A 20,510-nucleotide genomic window follows, 5' to 3' on the forward strand; every position below is an offset into this window, starting at 1 on the left:
CAACGAATAAGAATTTGAGAGAAGAGAAGTTCTTTCGGGAATGAGCAAAGATGGGGAGGAAGACAAGATGTGGGAGATATCAAGGGCAAGAGTATGAGTGTAGGAAGCTCACACACACACATACACACACACACACACTCAAACACACATGCACACACAAACACACACACAAACTCATTTGCACACACACACACACACCAGATGAGAGAAAGTTAGATAGGGTAGGAGTCATACACCTTGAGGGTAGGTGAGAGAGAGCCACACACGCCTAGAGAGATATAAACAAAACTTTCCCCACACACAGTTGGATTCCACCACTTTCCACGTGTCATCAGTGAATCGCGGTCTTACGCGCATTAGTGCAAACATTTGTTGTAATGATAGATGAGTTAGCAAAAGCCGCGGCTGGTTGATTGACCGTGCTCTCGTTTGTGTGTGTGTGTGTGTGTTTGCGTCTCTGTGAAGATGTGTGTATAATGGTCAGCATGCTCTCCTCGCAAGCAAGTGGACCTGAGTTTAATCAACGTGTAGGGTGAAACTGTGGACAAGTTTCCTTAAGCATTTGCTTCTGTCTACCCAGCAGTAGTGGTGGACCTGGTTGTTAATCGATTTGTGAATCGTGTTCCAGGGCAATGGTTAACCGGGTATTCTTAGATTATTCCTTGACACTGTGTCATAGAACTCGTTAACATTGGGTGTGGTGGTTGTTGAGTTGGCGACAGCTTCTACACATTAAACAAATTCACACCTAGGTGGCCCTAACACCTGCCATTCCTGTACACGAGTGGCAACTATTATTGTTGTCATGTGTGTGTGTGTGTGTGTGTGTGCGACACACATACACAAACACACACACACGGAAGAAAAATTGATACACTCTGTACAACCTTTTCTCTTCATTGTTGTGTTGTGTTGAAAGTGAACAATGTAGTTAATATCCATTCACCCCCCACCGGCCCTCACTCCCTCGAGTACATAGAGAAAGTGTTGATTGCTCGTCATTAAACACTTGGGAAATGGAAGCGTGACAACAGTTAACGGTTCTTGGTCAGGCACGCACCAGTTCTCTCTGAAAGATTACACGGTACGAGATAGCTTCATGGTATTATTCCGAGCAAAATAAAGAGGTGAACTAATAATAGAACATATAAGAATTAACCCTTTAGAGAGCAATGTATAATCATAGGTATTTTATTCTGGTTGACGCTAGATGATTTATTCAATTGAGGGGGAACCCCTGTCTGCTGGAGGGCTAAGGAAGTACAGAGGATGAACCATTACTGAGACTGATGCACATGGTGAACCATTACTGAGACTGGTGTACATGATAAACCATTACTGATACATGTACAGGCTGAACCATTACTGAGACTGATGTACAGGGTGAACCATTACTTTTTTTTTTACGTGGAATAGCCCATCCGGGCACAGGTCATCGCCCCACAACAGGGCCTAGGGGGAGAAAAAATAAGAGTTAACAGAAATTAAAATAGAAAAGAAAAAGATTATATTAATCTACACCACGAAGATGCCGAAAAACCAGCTTTTTGAAGTGAGATAATTTGTATGAATATGGAAACACAGAAGAAGGTAGAGCATTCCACAGTTTGGCTGTATGAGGAAAGAAGGGTGTATTATAACGTGTTATTCTAGTGTGACCAACATCCACAAAGAAACGGTGGGCACCGCGGGCAAGACGAGTGTTACAAGCCCACGGCCTTGCCGACGGTACACAGGATGCCAAATCCACCGAACATTGTCCTTTAAAGTACCTGTAAAAGAGAGAGAGTGAAGCAACATTGCGGCAAAGAGGAAGGGAAGAGAGATTATCAACTAAAGCAGGAGAGTTAATAAGACGAATTGCCTTTGATTCCACCCTATCTAACAGTTGGACAGCTCTAGAAACAGATCTGGTTTGAAAATTAGGGGGAAGGGAAAAATATGAAGAAGAGTGTGTATAGATATGGATATACCAAGATATGTGAACACGCCTGACGGCAATACTCTGTTACCATTCATTGTACCATTTATTCACATGTCTGTATTACTACATATTATTATAGCATGTCTGATATCTATGCTTATGTCTAATGCCTATGCCTACTTACTATGTCCCGATGTACTATGTCTGTACCGCGCTAGTCAAGTTCCCTCAGATCGGCCCAGGCCTGGTTATGACGAGGAGTTCCTTGTGCTGGCTCCTGTTTCTGTACCGGTTGGTTATCCTGCCAGGTCTTGTACTACTTATTGAATATATCTACTGCTCATGCTCTGGAGTTTGAAGAACCTTGTTTAGGATTGCATCCCACCACAGAGTGAAGAGTAGAATCATCAGCGTAAGAATGGATAGAATTCATCGTAGTGTGAAGCAAACCATTGATAAAAAGAAAGAAACGAGAAGGTGAAAGAACAGAACCCTGTGGGACACCACTATTGGTAGAGAAAGAGATCGATCCCTCGACAACAACTGCCATGGATCGGTTATCAAGGAAGCTAGAAATTAGATGAACGAAATGGGGGAGAGAAACCACAAGAGGGGAGTTTAGAAAACAAAGACTTGTGCCATACTCTGTCAAATGCTTTGGAGATGTCGAGGGCCACGACAAAAGTTTCCCCATAACTCCTAAGAGAGGATGACCAAAGATGGGTGCAGTAGGAGAACGGATCACTAGTAGATCTCGCCTGGCGAAAGCCATATTGATGATCCGACATAAGAGAAAGGTGTTCAAGGTGACGGAGAAAATGAGAGTTTAATTTCAGACAGTTTGAAAATCTTAAAGAGGGATGGAGTTAGGGCAATGGGGCGATAGTTAGAGGGATTGGAATGGTTACCCTTCTTCGGGATGGGGCGAACCGAGGCATGCTTTCATGAAGGAAAAGTTTGGGTTTTGAGGCAAAGGCGAAAGAGGCGAGAAAACACATGGGCTAGAATTTCAGCACACATCCTCAGAACACTAGGGGGTATTCTGTCCGGTCCATGCGCCTTACTCACACCCTACCTGGATAACACACCAGCAACTCTACGAGTGAAGATTATAACAAAGTGCGTAGGTTCAGTAGGAGGAGCAGGAGTAGGAGGGATAGAGTTGGAATCGTCTAAGGTGGAGTTAGAGGAGACTAGGTTCCGAAGAGATTGGCTTTATCAGGGGAGACTTGCTATAGAGTTATCATGTCAGAAGAGAGGAGGAAAAGAGGGAGTGTAAAAGTTATTACAGATGTTTTTGGTTAAGGACCAGAAGGATTTACTCGAAGAAGAGTTAGAAAGACAGATCAGCAACCTGGGACCTGGTCACAATTTTCGTGATGCCATATGGCAGCAGGGTCTACCATTTGACAGTACATTATGCTTCCAATATCTTTCCAGGCGGATGAGCCATTACTTAGACTTATGTTCTGGATGAACCACCCCTCAGAATAAAACATAGAGGATATATTTTTACTCTTCAGAATTAGACGAAATTAATTAACTAATTACTTATAAAAAAATTGCTGACTACATCACTTTTCATGCTACACACTGGAAGAGCCATTTTCACAGAATGAAAGATGAGAGACGAACCACTACACTGCTCAGAGTAGAGTTGGCTAAATTTGATGAATCGTACGCAGAAAACTCTGTACCATGCTGCTGTTGAATTTGCCTTGATTATTTAATAGCAGTAAATATAAAGTTAATGAAATTAGATATTCAACTGACGAAAATGTTTTTAAATTTCTTTATGAACTTAAATCCTCCAAGCATCAATTTCAAACTATATTGACAGAATATTTTGGCATCACACCTTGAAATGTGAAGCAGAGAAAATCAGAAACACGTCGTCTGGGAGATTCTCAACCGAGACGATTTCCTCTAGGAACGAGAAATGGAAAGAATTACATTTATTTTCTCGATAATTTCACCTTTCCTCTAGTAATTGGAGGTTGGAAATTGAGTCGTTAAGTAAAATTGTCAAACTGTCATTCTCTAAGAGAAAATCTAAGTAAGGATTAATAGAATTACCTGATAATTTGTTTATATTAAATTGTTTTAGTACTTTGTATTACTAAATAGAGGTGAATTGGGAAAGTCCAATATTGCAATACCGGTACGTATCAAGTCGGAAAGGTTGGTTTCACTGGGCACAAGTCTGCCGTGATGTACCCCAGGACCGAGACTCCATACTCTGTTAATTCTCAAATTTCTGTTGATTGTCAAGTGACGATATTTGAGGATTATATACCACTACACTTCACAGCTTAGGGCTTTTTTGTAATTTCAGAGGGCTGACATAAATGTTTTACTTGTTTTTGACAATATTTAATCTAGCCATCGAAATATTTATTTGACGTTCAACCGGGGTGTGTCATCCATGTTCATACCTGGGCTACTGAAGTCCCATTTTTCTTTGATGGGAGTTTCAAGAGAACTGTATATAGTCAATTTAATCATTAGTATCATCAAAAGTTAAGAATGTTCTGACAGGACATTTTCTTAAATAAGTTTTATCATCATCGAGATCGGACTACCCCTGCAAAAGTTGAGTACTTTTTTGTGTATTAGTATACTATTAGTATAGACTTCTTGACTATTTTAATAAGAATTTTTTGGTAGGCATCTAAAATTATTGTTACAGTGGTAGTTTCAGTATATAAACTAATTGGTTTCAAAATTTCACTGGGCTTACAGTTTACCACATTTGAGTTGCAAGCTCATGTTTGTGTTGTTGTTGACCCACCTTATGAAGGTACCATCCAGCAGGTTATTACCTCAATTATTTCAATATTTATTTTTTATCAAAATATGTGAATGTAGTAGGTAGTAGGTAGGGGGCAGCTACCAAACCGGGAGGTACTACTGCCTTGGAAGATATTGGAAGCTTATTGTGTTGTCTAATGGTAGACCCTGCTGCTATATGACATCACAAAAATTTTGACCAAGTCCCAGGTTGCTGATATGACTTTCTGCCTCATTTACACACAATTGCAGAGTTTTAATTGTTTCTCTTACTTTGACAACACAGCATACTATACATACTGTATATCGTTTCTCACTCTATATTTTTTTTTTAATTTCTTATATTTATTTATGGCTCTTTATTATTATTATTATTATTATTATTATTAGTAGTAGTAGTAGTAGTAGTATTAGTATTAGTATTAGTATTATAATTAGTATTATTATATTTTCGTCCCCCAGGCCGCGTTGTGGGTCAGTGACCTGTGCCCTGGTGAGCTATTCCCCGTAAAAAAATAAATTAAAAAAAAATAGAGAATGTCCTAAAATCTATTCAGTTACTCTTAGGGTAAACAGAATAGCGTGTATTTATATCCAGCTCATTAGCTCACCTCTTCACTTGTGAATAAGAGTCAAGGGCCCAGATTCACTAAGGCATTGACATCTAAGTTTTTTCAGTAGTGGGCCACATGATCAGAAATCCAAATGGGTGCAAACCGACCACTTGAATTTCTTATTGGCAACATTGGTGAAGTATAGCCTATTAACCATTCCAAAATATGTATTTTTTTAGCAGTAATAAACAAGCAGTCATACCAGGTAATCAGCTTGATTCGTATCAAAGAACTTCGTACACAGTTTAGACGAAGTCTAATCAGTGCCGGATTTAGACCTGTGGAGGCCCATGGGCAGCCTCTTTGTGGAGGCCTCCCTCATTTAATCGACAGACACATGACAACCGATGTGCAAATACTACACGATGCAACCCCCTCCGACCGACTGTCAACAAACACAGCGCCCTGATGGCATTCGTAATGGAAGTGATAATAAAAAAAATATTTTATTGTTTTTTTAATCTCAATTTCGTTATTCCATGTAGTTCATTTTTAATCAATATATGTTTATGGAATTCTAAATATATTATTAGCAATACAAACAATAGCATTCATTAAAAATATACTGTTCATAGGAAAACCAGGTATTCATGAATTTCAAGGAGTAGCTAGCCTAATTTCTATCACGCTTCTTGCTGAACATAGTTTTACGTGATGGAATAGATAAACATGAATTTTAAAGAATAAAAATAATCCAAACGAATAAACAAATAAATAAAATATTGTAATATGTGGAGGCCCCCAGATTGTGGAGGCCCCTGGGCAGCTGCCCACTTTGCCCACTCCTGAATCCGGCCCTGAGTCTAATACTGAGCAATTTTCATCATCACTGAAAATACTGATTTAACAGACGTTCATATAAAAGGGGCATAATTACAGGCCTAGTGCTAATCATTAATCAGTTTTGATGAAGTTAATGAGAATACTGGTAATTACTGGACTGGACTATTTTGGACAACTGTGGGGGTGTATTCAGTCAGGACATATCTCAATTCGGACTCCAGGTTTAAATTACTTATGGCGTTACGCCGTTATGGTTAGGGTTAGGCCTCACTGACCTACTTGTTGATGTGTGCCTATAAGGTAAAAAGGCTTTTCTTAAAATCTCAGGTGGGCCGCATTTGGCCCGCTAGCTGCACGTTGGACACCCCTGCACTAAAGGGTTACGAACTTCGTAAGCACTTAAAGAGTTCATATCTCTTGTGGTGGTGATGCACCAAAGAGTTACAAAGTCCACATTCAGTTTAAAATGGCTGACTTTTCTTCGTAACATACGGTGGCTCCTGAGGTCTCGTAAGCTAACTTAACATGGATATAAGGGCATTTATTTTCTACTATACCGTATTACCTGTGATCAGAACAAGCCAAGACCAGCACTCAACTGAGGAAGCTATTCCATCACTCAGGCGTGAGCAGTCACCGGAATGGTCGTCTTCATGTAAATTGCACAACGAACGAGAAAGAAGAGGAAAATGGAACTTCAAGTTGTGCTAGCAGATGATCGTACCCTTCGTAGGAAAAGAGTATTTAGGGACACACTGAGTCCACTAAAGGTTGATGATAAAAATCTACTAAAGTCTTACAGATTTCCTCCTATGGACATTAAATGGTTGTGTGATGAGCTACAGCAGGATATAGGACATATGGTAAGAAGATACCATGCTATCCCTACCCATACACTTGTGTTAGTAGCTTTAAGATTATATGCTAATGGCAGTCTCCAAAGTGCAGTGGGCGACTCACCTGAATTAAACTTCTTGAGTGTTTTGAGAATTATAGACAAAGTAACATTTGTTATATAAATGAAAGAAAGAAGAGAAATCAAAATGCTGAGAGGAGCTAGTGAAATAACAATAACTAAGCAGAGATTCTGTAGAATGTGATAGGAGCCATAGACTGTACTCACATTCCTATTAAGGCACCCAGTGTGAATGAAGATGTTTATGCTAACTGTAAACAATATAATTCACTTAACATTCAAGTGGTAGAAAATCAGGACCAAATTTGGGCAAGGTATTCTGCCAAGTATCCAGGAAGTACTATGACTCATTTATATGAGCCGACAGTCATTTGGTAATGGTGAATTTTGACACTCTTATTTGCTCGGTGAGTACCTCATTTTACCCTTTAGTTAGTGAGGTCTTGACACTGAGGGTGATATCACTTCTCACTGCCACGCAGGACAGAGGTTCACACACAAAGAAATACAACATATTCATTAACAGCTATATATATAGAGGTCAGATTCATGTGGGTAATGTCACTGTTCACTGCCATGCAGGACAGAGGTTCGTACACAAAGAAATACATCATATTCATTAGCAGTATATATAGGTCAGAGTCGTGTGGGTGATGTCACTGTTCTCTGCCATGCAAGACAGTGGTTCATATACAGTACATTGGACGTCATATTCTAATTGAAGACTAATCAGTGTGGGGTTTGATTTAATTCGTTCAGTAGTGACGTTCTTTTTCGCCTCAAAATTAGTGAAATGTATCATAACCTAACCTAACTCAAAATAACCAATCCTGGAGTATTCTTTCGATGTGGCCGAGGGTCTCTCCGCAGGTTTTTGTCATGGCAGTGTCGAGAATACTCCATTTAGCACTATGATTATGGCTGTTCATTGACGGCATGTTGATCAGCCCATGTTGGAGCTGCTGTCTGAAAGCATGTGCTACTGCTGGACCCTCCAGACACTTAATGTTAAAGCCTCTTCTGGAAGCTTGGTGCTTTCGCGATTTTGGGGCTAATTGAAGTGAGAGCTTGGCTCTGACGAGCCAATGATCAGTGTCGCAGTGGTCTGAGCCACGCATTACTAAGGTGATGAGGACATCTCGGCGATCTCTTTCTCTGACAATTATGTAGTCAATGAGACGATAGTGTTTGGATCGTGGGTGATGCTACGAACCCTTGAACTTGTCGGCCTGCCTAAACAAGGTATTGGTGATAGTGAGGTTGTGTGCAGCACACTTGCTCAAGAGAAGTAGGCCATTGGGATTACACTTACCTAGTCCATTTCTCTCTATGATTCCCTGCCAAATGTCAGCATCTCTGCCAACTCTGGTATTGAAGTCACCAAGGAGCACGACCTTATCTTCTCTGGGGATAGAGGTTAGCACCCTGTCAAGGTCGGCGTAAAAAGCCTCTTTGATGTCATCCTCTGCATACAGTGTTGGGGCGTATGCACTGATGAAAAAGGCATAACGTAAGTGATTCAGTGGGACTCGGAGAGTCATGAGGGGCTCGTTGTTCACAACAGGCATTTCAGTTAGCCTGTGTAGGATGCGTTGGCGGATGTCGATGTTATACCGAGCCAGCTCTTTTGCCACAGGGGTGGTTCTTCTTTCAGGACGCTCATTAGTACCAGTATCCAGAAAGGTCCTGACATTCCGTGCAGTGACCATAAGAGGTTGTATAGTCTGTTTTTGTTTTGATCTGGGATTAAAATTATATTTTCGACCGCGTAAGGATGACCGTACTGGGTGCTTGGTTCTTTAGGCAGGATATGTTTAGGGTTCCTTTTCTAGTCCCCTCCCCATGTGAGGTGAGCAGAGTGGCTCCTCGAAAGGGCTATTTAATCGTACAGAGAGGACCGGATTGCACTGCTGCCTGTATCCCAGTGCATAAACGATCATCTTATCTGTGCCGCCCATGTGCAGAGTTGTGACTAGAGACTCTCGGCAGTCATCTCTGCCTGTCCCCGTCGCCACTCCACCATCACCATAGGACTTTTGGGGTATAGGGGTTTGATGATGGTGAGGAGTATGATGTGCTAGATGATGGCTGTGCGTGAGTTGATTTATGTGGTGAGGCAGGAGCGCAGACTGCAACCACACGTCTTGGCTCTTCCTATTCCTGATCCAGTGGCGCACGTGTTGCAACGACTGGGGAGAGGGAGAGTCGCAATGGACTGCCGATAGCTCAGTTTGTTGGGTTTCGCTTCAGTAGCCTGTCCATTATGCATTGCCTTTGTCCGCCTGTGTAGTCACTGGGTTCCCATATTGGTCACCCCTTCTGCCTATACCGCCATTGGGGTCTTGTTGGAGCTCTGTAAGCATGTCTGCCTAATGTGGGGCTGCACCGCAGATTTTCGATTGGGGTTTACTCCCATAGCCTTATACCTACAAAGGTTAATCCGCAAGGCAATGGGGCAGTAGTTGGTAGGCGCCAGGATGTGTTTACATGCCAGTGGGCCTATGCGCCATCCCTCTGGGGTCCACTGCTACTCCGAGATCCTCTGCTGGTGTAGCCTGGGCCTTCGAGGCACCCAGTTACCGTGTGTTGCCACGAGGAGGCATAGCAGGAATCTTGATGGTGAAGAGGCTGTGTATTGGCTGGGAAAGACTTATGTAAGTTGCTTCCCCGTTCGCCACAAGGGCTAGCCAGCAGTGGTAGCTGAAAGCGAAAGGAAGTAAGCAATGCTTGCATCTTAACACTAACATAATGCTGTCATTAGACGCATTACACCACCCTGTGCACACACACACACACACACACACACACACACCCTCATCGCTACAAGGCACCCTGGACAGGCTACAGGCATGGATTACGGAGAACAAGGTCACCATCAACCACACCAAAACCGTAGCCATGCACATCAATACCGCCACCACTCCAGTGCAAGCCCCAGCAGTCACAGTGGGTGCCCATCCTCTCCAGTTAGTGCAGTCTGCCAAACTCCTGGGTGTTACCGTAGACCACAAACTGGACGGGAAGGCCCATGTAAACAACACAATCAAGGCAGCCTCGTACCGACTCTACATGCTACGGCGACTTAGGTCACTTGGGGCACCCACGCCAGAGCTGAGGACTATCTACAACGCCTTAATTCTCCCCAAACTAACGTATGCGTCACCAGCCTGGTCGTCTTCTCTCAACTCTACCCGGCTACAACAACGCTCTCTCCACCCTGGAAATGCCATCCCTCAGTGAACTCCACCACCAAGCACAAGCAAGGTTTAGCAGTGAACTACTGCACCATCCTCGTTATCGCCACCTCCTGCCACCGGCAGTCCCCCGCCCACCTCGCGCAGTCCGCCACTGCAACAAAATTCAGCCCATAAGAGCCTGCACTGATAGATATAAGAATAGCACCGTCCCATCTATTGTTATAATAATAAACAACTCCTGATTTATGTACTGTACAGCCCTGTAAATGTATTCAACGCATATCATTATGTCTAAATCAATGTAAGTTTGTATGTTTTCAGCCACCGGCTGCAACTCTATTAATAAACCGTTTATTATTATTATTATTATTACACACACACACACACACACACACACACACACACACACACCTTCGTGCTCACACACACACATATGTGTGTGTGTTAACACTCACATGTTTCCACTTGGAAGAGGTTCTGGCTAACGTTGTGTACCATCTGATCCATGTATTGTGTGGTGGTGAAAGCCGCTAGGAAACACTTTCTGTGTTATGACAGGTGTGGATGTCCACCAGCCGTAGCGCTTCAATATTTTCTTTATTCTCAGTTATTATTACTACCTCGATTAATTTTAAAGTTAATTATAACTACATAAAAGTTGATTTGTATAATTATTGGTGGTTGACTGCTGCCATCCCTATACGGCAATTATTTGGCTAAGTACTGAGATGAAGCTAAGTCACCTGACCAACACGTGTCATCAACCCACTCAGATGATTAGATGCCTATCATAGTTAGGTGAGTGATACAGTTTTCTTACAATAACACATCTTCAGTGGTTATGTAATTAACTCGAACTTGTTGGGAAGTTTCAAATATGGGTTGGACAGATATATGAGTGATGACCTGGGTGTAAACAGGTATGTCTCGTACGGACCAGTAAGCCCATTGCGATTTCCTTTATTTTTATGTTTTTAACTTGCAAAATTATCCGACTTCGCGCGGGTTTGGTATATGCAATATGACTTTGACTGTCAAAGTTTGCCCTTTCTTACATTGGCAACCAACTCTCACAATCGCCCTGACGATATCTCAATCAGGGAAGATTGTTAGTTCTTAGGACCCATGTAATATGTGTGTCCATTTTCAGGTTTGTGTTTCCGTTTTGGAGCTATGATTTAAACAGAGCGACAAACAGACACACTGACGGACAGACACGCCTTTTTTATTATAGATTATGAGCATAATAATAATAATAATAATAATAATAATAATAATAACATAGGAACATAATCAAGGAGTCATAGTCATCTAATGACATTTGTAAAGTTAAGTTAGTCAAGAGCAGCCTAATTCCAAACTTAATGAAAGGCTTTCGAGATGTCTTAGGGAACAAACAAATATTATAGATAGTTGTTTTAAATCGTGAAATCTGTGAGAATGTGTGTGTCTGAGACTTAATTTACAGAAAGTTTGATAGTTGACGGGAAAGAAGCATTTCGGTCATAGGGGATGGGTTGTATATTTTTATGTGCATTAGGCTGTACAGATCATGCGGAACATTTACGTGTTCCGGGCAAGTGACTTTTAAAATTTACTTGCCTTGGCAAACTTTTGGGGGAAATTTCCTTGCCAGGATTTTTTTTTAATGGGAAAGTTATATAAACATCTTAAAATATTCAAATTTATTGTGTGCATAACTCACAGGTCACTTGTGTCCATCTAAAATAATGGTGTCAGTGGCGGTAAGCCTTGTCGTGTAATGTAATAACTCCTGCCACCTCACCTCACACCTGCAAGGTGAGTGGGTAGGCAGCTCATCGATCACCTACCCAAACCACCACTCTGGTGTCAGTGGTGATAACACTTGTCAAGTGAGGTCTACAGCCTCTTAGCTTGGTGGTTCCTTTGAAATGTTGACAAGTTGACCAAACTCCGAGAGGCGGTAGCGCAAAAGGATTACAGAGTAGGGTGTGCATAAAGTGGTGGGGTGGGGGCGTAAAGCTCACATACGGAGGTTGTGGCGGGAATGTAAGGTTCAGATGAGGTGTTTGAGATAAGGGTGTAACTTCTTTTTTTTCGATAGAGAAAGAAAGAATAGTGGTGGAGGAAGCGTATTGATAGTTCAGAAATTGAAGTTGAGGAGGTAGTAGGTATGTGGGTAAATGAATACATTGGGGCAAATTATATTACGCGTTTTATTGAGTTGTTGTCTTGTTGGAGGCCCATATTTTGGGCTATAGCATTAGGCAGCCTACCCTATCCCACATTCAGTGGATTTTGGGCCATATATCGTATTCCACCGGCCTTAGTGGCAGATTCAGGTCGAGGAAAGCTGTCTGTTACCTGACTATAAATGTCGGTGTGATGATAGACTCGAGGTTTGGTAACTTTTTGGGAACCATCTATGGTTTTTATTCTCTGGTGGGATTATTTGCCTGAGTTTTTGCTCTAATCGCTCTATTTTTTGCCAGATCCCCCTTGTCAAAGTGTATTGATGTTAACTGACTGATCTTACTCCTAGGTCTCTGTGTATTTCGGCTCTGGTTCAATCATCGGGGTATCTTTTACCTAAGACGAACCTTAGGGCTTCGTTCTGGCTCACCTTTAGTTTTAATATTTAGGCGGTACTCAGCGTGTTAAGGGGGACTGCTCGATAGATTAGTATCGGTATGATGGATGATTTAACCAGGCATAATTTTATTTACTCAGACGGGCAGGTGTGCGAGGGGGGGGATTGGAGTCGGGGGTGGGAGCGGGTCGGGGGTGGGAAGGGTCGGGGGTGGGAGAGGGGCAGGGATGGGAGAGGGGCAGGGGTAGAACGATGTCGGGATGAAGGCTGGGCAGGGGTGGTGGTGTTTACTTGTGCTACTTGTAAGAGAGAAACTCAGCCTGGAGGTGTGGTCCCGCCTGGCTGCACACACATACACACACACACACACACAACAACAACAACAACTCCTTATTTATGTACTGTACAGCCCTGTAAATGTATTCAATGCATATTATATCATTATGTCTAAATCAAATGTAAATCTGTATATTTTCAGCCACCGGTTTATTATTATTATTATTATTATTATTATTATTACACAAACTAAAGTTAAAACGCTCCACTACCCCCATTGCCTTACCAATGAAACTCTTCAAGGAGTTCTCCCCGGAGCTTGCTAAACCCCCTCTGCCCCATCATCAATGCTTCTCTCAGTCAAGCCAGATGCCCAACTGATTGGAAGACTTCTTATGTATCACCAATGCCCAAGTCAACCAGCCCACAATCCTTAAATCAGCTACGACCCATTGCAATCACCCCAATACCCAGCTTAATCTGTGAAAGTTTTGTGTTCGACTGGGCTTATGCTGATATTGCAGGAGCCGTAGATCCTCAGCAATTTGGTAATATGAAAACTTCCTCCACCACTCACTGTCTTGTTAGCTTTCTCGACTACATATACCGCCATCAGGAGAAACGAAAAACGTCTGTAGCTGTCACCTTCATTGACTTCACTAAAGCATTCGACCTAGTAGACCACAATTTAATCATCAACAAAGCTATTGACCTCGGGTTTCGAAGAAGCCTTATACCATGGCTTACAGACTTCCTCAGTAACCGACGCCAAGATGTACGCTTCCGAGGGGCTATCTCCACCTTTCAGTCACTCACCTGTGGCGTCCCCCAAGGCACCAAGATGGGACCACTATGCTTCCTTATGCTTATCAATGATGCCCTAAGAGAAACCCCTACTCGCTGGAAATATGTCGACGACTCCACCATTGGGATCAGCGTCAACAATTCTGCTCCCGACTATACCGCCCTTCAGCATTTATTGAACATTCTCCAAAACTGGGCCACCTACAACCACGTCACCATCAACCATACCAAGACCATGGTTGTGCACATCAACCTCTCCTCCGACGTTGTCCCACCCCCTTCCATTACTTTAGGTTCCAACACACTCCAGGTTGTAGATTCCACTAAGTTCCTCGGCATCACCATAGACAACAAACTAAATTGGAAACCACACATCAGTGAAGTTGTCAAATCCTCCAGTTTTCGTCTCCACCTCCTGCGCCGACTCAAGTCCCTCGGAGTTCCTGCACCCGAGCTCCTCAGTGTTTATTCAACATTCATATTTCCCAAGCTCACCTATGCCTCCCCTACCAGGTCTTCATCTCTAAATGCCACACAACGTAAACACCTAGAAAAAGGTGCCAAAAGAGGGCATGCAAGATTATTCTCTCCCTTTCCTACTCCACATATCAAGAAGCGCTCAACACACTGACCCTCTCGGCTCTCACTGACCATCACCACGACCTCATCTGCAAATTTGGTGAGAAGCTTCTGCACCATCCTCGACACCAGCTCCTACTACCACCTGAGATCCCTCGCCCGAGAATTGCTGTTCGACACCACAACCGCACCCAGCCCATACGAGCAAGCACTGATCGCTATAACAGCCCAGTCTCAACCATTGTAAAAATTATCAATAACTTGTAATTAACCAGTGTATTCACTCCCAGTAAATCTTACTTCTTGCACTGTCACTATGTTGAAATGTCCTGTAGTTTGAGCTTCTCCCCACCTAGTTATTATATATCATATTTGTATCACTTATGTTACTTGTATATTATTTGTAAATCAAGAGACCCATTCCCCAATTATGTAACTATATTTTCAGCCTTCCGGCTACTATGCTCTTTCAATAAACCGTTAATTATTATTATTATTATTGTTATTACTTACACACACACACACACACCTTCATACAGTTAGAGGCAATTTATTGTAGTGAGCTGTGGTCATGGCATGCACTCTCCTTTCCTAAGCATTCTCTCTCTCTCTCTCTCTCTCTCTCTCTCTCTCTCTCTCTCTCTCTCTCTCTCTCTAAATTAATCTAGCAGCTAGAGCAATTTAGAGAATGAGAGATAGAGTCTCGCTACTCATGTGTACTGAACAGCATGTGAGATATGGTCGTGTAACTTAGTACGGCCTCCCACGCATGAGCGATCAGCAATTATGAACTCACTTCCTGCTTCACCCAGCTTCTTGCACACACACACACACACACTGTGGTCTTAAAAATGGCGGATGAAATTTAATGCAGACCAATGTAAAGTACTTAGTCAAGGAGATGCAAACAGAGAAACCAGATAACAGTTGAACAACGTTGGTGTAGAGAAATCCGACTGTGAGAGAGAAAGATTTAGGAGTAATGATAAGTTGGAATCTTAAACCAAGACAACAATGCGTATTTGCTCGAAACAAGGCTAACAAAGTACTTCAGTTCATTCAAAGGAGTGTTAGTTACAAGACTAGCGAAGTTATCCTAAAACTATATATTTTGTTTGTGAGACCTCAATTGGATTATGCGGATCAGTTCTGGTCAGAATGGATATACTGTAGAATCCCTATAAAAAGCATTCAGAGGAGGATCACAAGACTAATCCCGGACATTAGGAACCTTGAGTACAGAGACAGATTAAAGCATCTTAATTTGCACTCCCTCGAGAGACGTAAAGTGGGGGATGATATGATAGAGGTGTATAAATGGAAGTCAGGGCTAAACAAAGGTGATAAACAAAGGTACTCAAACTATCCAACCATGAGCGAACTCGTAGCAATGGTTTTAATTGAACAAATTTAGATTTAGGCGCGAGATAGGTAAAAAGTGGTTTGGAAATAGAGTAGTGGTTGAGTAGAGCAAGTAACCGAACTTCATTAACTTGAACAAGCTGGGTAGCTCCAAATATAGGCTAGACGGATATATGAGCGATAGGGGTTAGGTGTAAACGGGGCTGCCCATGTGGGTCATTTTCTTTTAACTCAATAGCCTTAAACATTATCCATGAAGTACACATATTAAAATATAGAGGACTGGTAAAAGGAGACAGTTTTATAAAGCCTATTTGTTATAGTATACATCTAATGTCTAGAAAGACACACTGGTTTTTCTCTAAAGAGGCAAATACTGTACTCGGTGAGGGGCAGGGGTGCATCTCCCCCACCTGAGGGGTAAGATGATCTACATAGAATACCTGATGAGATGATACAGTATATTATCGTGTCCAAATTTATTATATCGAAGAAGTACTGTACGTGGATTGTTCACTACATTCACACAGTTTTAACATGGGCTTTATGGTAGATGTTCTTAAGAGCATCGAAACCATAGAGATTTTGCGCTACAGTATTAAGAAAATTTGGTACTACTATAGAGCTGTCCGACAAATTACCCAAATGTACCCAAATGTAGCAAACTGTAGCCGCAATGAAGTCAAATAATGGTCCTACATGAATAAATCGGACTGCTAATCACTTCTCGACTAGTATTTGGTGTCAGAAAGTCACAAAAAATTGGAAAATTTACTTTAATCTGAGTTAATAGATCGCGTGCATGTACCGAGGGAGCAAGGAATTACCCAAATGTACTCAAATGTAGCCTCAATGAAGTCAAATGATGGTCGTACAAGCGTAATTCGGGCTGTGAATCACTTCTCGATTATTATTTGGTGTCATAAAGTAAAAAAAAAAAAAATTGGTAAACTTAATTTAATCTGAGTTGTGTTGTGTTAGGTTAGGTTAGATTAGATTAGGTACATGCACTTGATCTATTAACTCAGATTAAATTAAGTTTACCAATTTTTTGTGACTGTGACACCAAATACTAGTCGAGGTTAGGTTAGGTTAGGTTCGGTACATGCACTCGATCTATTAACTCAAATTAAATTACGTTTTCCAATTTTTTGTGACTTTGTGACACCAAATACTAGTCGAGAAGTGATTGGTAACCCGATTTATTCATGTAGGACCATTATTTGACTTCATTGCGGCTACATTTGGGTACATTTGGGTAATTAGTCGGACCCCTATAGAGTGCTGTCAACAAAGATATCTTCAGTCTAACCAAACATAACCTTACCTAACCTAACCTAAATATTTTGTAGACTGCATGCTGTAGTAGTACCGAAAATTTATATTACATTTTTTTAAATACCATCACCATTGAGGTTTTGTGCTTGTCTTCATTCTGCCAGTCATAGGAATATTCTATACTATGCACAAGCATTATGATCTTAATTATTGTCGTACAGTTGTTTATCATATTCTTATAAGTTGAGCAGTGCATTACGGTACTTTTAAGCTTATATCAGCTTCATAACAATAAAGAGAGGTACTTGCAGATGTAAGATCCACCCCTCTCTCGTCCACACGACTAGGTACCGAGTATTATCTCGGGCTCTCCATTACAGTGACTACTTTACATATATCACCACTGTTTGTCATATTCGCCCAGTGTCGAGGTTGTCTTCTGGGGTCGGAAGAGGTAGATGACTCGCCGTAACTTCCATATAGAATTATAGATGTTAGTCATATTAATCCTTATGAATTTAGGGCGACAAAGCAAACTACAAGCTACAGTACAACTAAGTCATATTAAATCGAATAGGCATAACTTTCAAGTTTGGTTATCAAGCTTTCTTATATACCCAAGTGATTAATTTAAATGATATAGTCCTTAAAATAAATGCCTCGTACAATTTACATAGTGAAGAGAAAAACGTGTTACTTAGACAGCAATACTTGTGTGAGTTTGTTCCCCCTCTTCCTAATGACGTCTAATTGTTTAGTTGTTCTGTATACGAGTCTTTTTCGATGGATGGATTAATTTTCCTTTAACTTTTGGTTCAATTTAAACGAAAACTGAGAAAGTGAACTTATACATTTAACCTTAAAGCGTCGATAGTTCGCCTCTACACTGTACCTAGAGAGCAGGGTGACAGGACAATACTAGGTTTCTCTTTCGCCTGTTACGATTATTGAGGCAGAACGTCTTCATGACGTTGATTGATATTTTTTGCGCTTCAAAGATGAAATGTTTTATTTCTCGAAAATTTTACCGGCAGACAGTGGCGTAGCTAGAGTGTGTGCCGCCCGGGGCGGCCCTTGAGTTTAAGCTGACTTCAGCTCCCCACAAAAAATACATCAATTGTTGCTCCACGAGCAATCCTAATTTCCAACTCCTTCCATTGTGTGAAATTCCGAACGTGAGCTGCACTGGATTCGTGCTCGGATATTCTAGGATTCAGTTTCCACCATATGTTGAATCCATCCTCAGAATTAAATTTTGAGTTACTTCTGTCTGAAAACAGTTTGCAACAAAAGCAGTAAAGAGCTTCCTTGGAAGGGGAGTACACCATCCATGATCTCAACATTCTTTCACCATTTGGCAGAGTTTGAAAAAACCACTCGCGTGTTAGTTTTCTAGTTTGTCCTTTGGTTGACACACCTTCACGAATTACTTCACCAAAATCAGAATCTAGATTTTGAACCACAGACGCACCTTGACGTACCAGAAAGATCCGTGTGTCATTGCTAATCTTGCTTGGCCATAGGCCAACATCTTTTATGTCCACTCTGTCCACAGCTGGTCCCGGAATATTTTCTTCTTCATGTTCTTCATCACTTGAAGGAGTTGAAGTTGACGAATCGCTTGAAGTTGAACTTGAATCCCTTGAATTTGATAATGAGTTGGTTTCTATACGACTGATGTATTTTAAGAGTGCCCCTTTATTCTTGTTTAATACTTCCTCTCTTGCCTTTCTCTTTTTTCTATACGCAGCACCACTTTCTTTAGCTCGCTTCATCTGGGGACAGAGTGATAGAAGTATAAAACATTAATTTTTCGAGAAATAAATTCACACTGCATGTTTAAAATTAAAAGATAAAAAAAAATTGAAAAAAATGACGAGAACTTTAGATAAAAGTGATGAAGCTAAATATCACAAGTCACAAATTCTACACTTTTAACAAATAACACATTAAGAAAAAAGCTCTGTGTAGCAAAAGAATGCTTTTGTGAATTTACAAAAAAAAATTTAAAATGTATTACGTACATTATTTATTATTTCGGCATTGCATAATATAAAAAAACGCTATTCCAAAAGTAATATGCATAGGAAAACATTTTTTCTTAAATAGCATTTCCTCAGCATATATATATATATCTGCACAATAACCACTGGAGAAAGGAAAGACAAGCAGCAAGTACTTTGGTTTAATACATCCTCTGCCTGAGGATGTATTAAACGAAAGTACTTGCTGCTTGTCTTTCCTTTCTCCAGTGGTTATTGTGCATCTTTTCTTCATGATGTGAAGTTTCTGCATGCATATATATATATATATATATATATATATATATATATATATATATATATATATATATATATATATATATATATATATATATATATATATATATATATATTATTTTAGGTTAGGTTAGGAATCCGTTACATAAAACAATTGTACTGCACCGTTATCTTTTATTGAGTATGATCTAAAATCACGGTATAATGACACTGTCACACTAGTGTCATTATCATCTAAAATGATTAAAATCACAGCAATGTAAAAATAACAGCTTGATCTAAACTCACGGTATAATGACACTAGTATCAATGTAATACAATGGAAATGTAAAAAGTAGCAACTTAATCTAAAATTACAGACTCAGAGTACAATGAAAATGGATGTCTGACATAAGCCCCCCCGACGAAAGCCACCCAGACAAAAGCCCCCTACTTTGATCGGGGTGGCTTTTGTCTGACAACCCTAACCCTAACCTAACCTAACCCAACCTAATCTAACTTAACCTAACCCTAATCTAACCAATAATTAACCACAGAGAAGAACAGTATATTTTACCCTCAACTATTTAATTATGTCCGTAACTTTTGAAAGCCCTTACTGTTGTCAGACAAAAGCCACCCCGATCAAAGTAGGGGGCTTTTGTCTGGGTGGCTTTCGTCTGGGTGGCTTTTGTCGGGGGGGCTTTTGTCTGTACCCCAGTGAGGATAGTGTCTTAGTATAAAATCGCAATGCTGTGAAACAAAATCTTAATATTTAATCTCAGTACCGCAGCAAAAGTCACATCAATATTTTTTAACCAATACTTTAATATTTCTCACCTAATAGTATTATGTCTTCCAACGAAGTAAATAACTGGATCGAAAACACAAGAGAACTTAAAAGTCGTCTAGCCTCCCCTCGTCTTGTCACGATGGAGATTTATGCAGAACTGAAGTGAATTGCTTGTAACTGGTGGATTGGTCGGCTGTACATGAACTGATATGACCCGAGACCGCATGGTTTTGCAGCTACTGGAGACGTTAATCCTTCCCTTTGTATCGGCGGCAAGTTAATCCTCGTCGTGTCTGACCTAACACCTGACCCACACCACATGAGCTCACTGGCGTACTTGTTTGAAGTTGTTTCCTTAATCCTC

Source organism: Homarus americanus, unplaced genomic scaffold (assembly GCF_018991925.1).
Source record: "Homarus americanus isolate GMGI-L3 unplaced genomic scaffold, GMGI_Hamer_2.0 scaffold6317, whole genome shotgun sequence".
Classification (NCBI taxonomy): Eukaryota; Metazoa; Arthropoda; class Malacostraca; order Decapoda; family Nephropidae; genus Homarus; species Homarus americanus.